General features: G+C 33.7%; 1 non-coding gene across 1 annotated transcript; it reads right to left on the bottom strand.

The window, feature by feature from the left end:
* Nucleotides 1-1,313: 1,313 nt before the first annotated feature.
* Nucleotides 1,314-1,500, bottom strand: LOC128468722 (U2 spliceosomal RNA). The gene has a single exon (XR_008345895.1). It is a non-coding gene; the product is annotated as a U2 spliceosomal RNA (small nuclear RNA).
* Between the last annotated feature and the right edge of the window lie 1,120 nt (nt 1,501-2,620).

Raw genomic sequence — 2,620 nt, 5'->3', positions numbered from 1 at the left:
AACAAATGGACCAAAACTAAACAAAAATTAGTCTGAATTGTTCATGTACGCAAGTCTAATACATATACACACATATCAAAGAGTGCCCTTGCCTATTCAGTAGGATAACTTCATTGTTTTTCTCCAATCCTTACAAATTAGATAATTGAAGCAAAGCCTTTCCATTTAATCCAAGACCTGAGCAAACAACAATGAATATTCTAGTCTTATAAAATTCCCACGACATATGAGAAAGCTTGTATAAGGTGATGGAGTGGTCTAAGACAGCATGTCAGGGGGTCATTACATTACCCTGTGCTACATTACCAGGGCTAGATCTAACTATTGATGCTCCCTGGTCTCCTGTATCTCAATGGGCCAGTTGGGGAGATCTCCCTTATAACCAACCTATCTACACTGTGAAGCTCTGTGCCTTGCTGGGTGAAAACATCATGGGACTTTTATCTTGAAAACAAATTGCTCTACAGGATCCACAATTCAAATAAGAAAGAAGTGCAAAAGTTTTATAAATGTTTAGTTCATCCACTATTTACTAAGATAATGTATGTGTTCCCCAGCTCTGTAATGCTGGGATACAGTATAAGCCAGGTTTGGGGATAGACACAAGAAACTCATAGTGACCATACTGATCTTTTAAAAGCCGATGGGCTATTAAACTTTGACTACTACAAAGTGCCAACAATAACTCAAAAGGAAGTCCATTTTAAACTACAACTACTAAATTCTTTTTTATGGAAAGTAATGTATGTAATTCAAAATGTGTGTGTAAGACAAATTGTTGGCATTAACAATTCCAGGAGGCCAGTTCAATTTTTTACATGGATTTCAAGAACCTGCCAAGAAAAATTATTTAAATACCATGCATCACATCCACCAAAAAGATATTTCACAGAATAAATTAAAAAAATATTTTCTCTTGGCCTTTCTAGCCATTATGGTGGATGGCAGACAAAAATGATTGTGTTAGTGTTCTCCCAGAGCAGTGATTTGTATGAATCTACGTTTATTTGTTTAACCCAATGATTTCATCCTAAATGTCTGACAGTAGATGGTGGTATAAAAGCGATTGGAGAGAATGTGTGTGACTTCAACAACTATTTTTGTAGCTCCATACCACAAATACTAATGGCTGTTATGATTAGGAACTCCCTGTCATGGTATTTGAAAAGTGAAGTTGCTTTACAATAAAGTGGTGATAAACTGAGTTTCCTGATGATTAATGCATTGCCTAACTATATTAAAGCATGACTAATGGTAACATAATCAATGTTATTTTTATCTGTTTTGGGGATGTTTTTTTTTTTTCTTTCTTTCTTTTTTGCGCCAGTCCTGGAAGTGCCGCTATACCAGATCAATGAGTGGAGTGGGTAGAGCAAACTCTTCTTCCATCTGTTATAAAAATCAATTAAATATATGGAACCTAGATAGAAAATGTAGAAGATATTAAACTGATAAGCACAGATACTACATGGGATCTTATCCAAAAGCCCAGCAAGTTGTAACATATTCCAGTATATTCAATCACATCAGCACCTTTATCAGTGTATTTGAAATAAGAATCTGCAATATGGAGTTGCATGATATTTGTATATTATTATTATATAAATATTATATATATTTATGTGATAACATGATATATCTCTAGGTTCATTGTACAAACGTATTGGTAAAATGTTAAAATGTGTGTAGTAAAAAGAGTGTAGCAAAAAACAAGAATAGTCTACAAGGGAGGTCTGGCAAATGGGAAAGGAGACTAATTGTGTCCGTCGAAAGATTTGTGTGTTCAATGTGTAGGCATTATGGTGTTTAGGGTAACAAGAACTTTAGACAACAGTTACATGATAATCCTTGATCCTTTCTGTGCTCCTTATGCTTTTTCTATAATACTGCTATAAATAGAACAACCCATGGATTGTTTTTGAGCACATTGTCCAATCAGACAAGTATTTGATATTCAAGAATCTTCTAGGGTCGTCCAAAGCTTGATAACGAGTTATAAATATATTTATTATTTTATCTTACAAACTACTGGAAATGTTGCCAAACAAGTCTCAGACTAACTCCCTGAAGGTGATATTTTTGCCAGGTATATTAAGCATTTTGTAGTTTCGATTGTGTTAATTAATCTAAATGTTTCCAAACAGTTCCATCACAAATATGCATTAGTTATATCAATGAATGTATTTTTTTTTTTGGTGAACCATCGGCTTTAATGCTCCTCCAAATTAATATTTATTGTATTTAAGCTGATAGAAGATTGAATCTATGTATATTATTACATTTATTTGGAAGCTGAATCACTCCAATTCTAAAAAGCAAAGTAACGGGTAAATCTCTATGTGATCCTTGAGCAAGGGAACAAACATCAGATAATTATCTTGCCTTTATTGTAATTCTTCCTTATCAGGTTTTTTTTTTTTTAGAAAGAAATGAACATCCTTCATTGAACCTTGCATTTGTTAGACATACAAGGACACCAGTCTGGATGTGAATTTTATTTATTTGCATAAGATTAGAGTCCTGTTCCTGGACACATTAAGGGGTTATGTTGTTCCTGGGAGAAAGTAGAATATTAACTATTTGGTATATATTCACTTAAGGCCAAGTAGACTGTCGAGTG

This window comes from Spea bombifrons, chromosome 1, assembly GCF_027358695.1.
Source record: "Spea bombifrons isolate aSpeBom1 chromosome 1, aSpeBom1.2.pri, whole genome shotgun sequence".
Taxonomy (NCBI): domain Eukaryota; kingdom Metazoa; phylum Chordata; class Amphibia; order Anura; family Pelobatidae; genus Spea; species Spea bombifrons.
The sequence above is the reverse complement of the archived record's forward strand: the minus strand, read 5'-3'. Positions and strand labels throughout refer to the sequence as shown.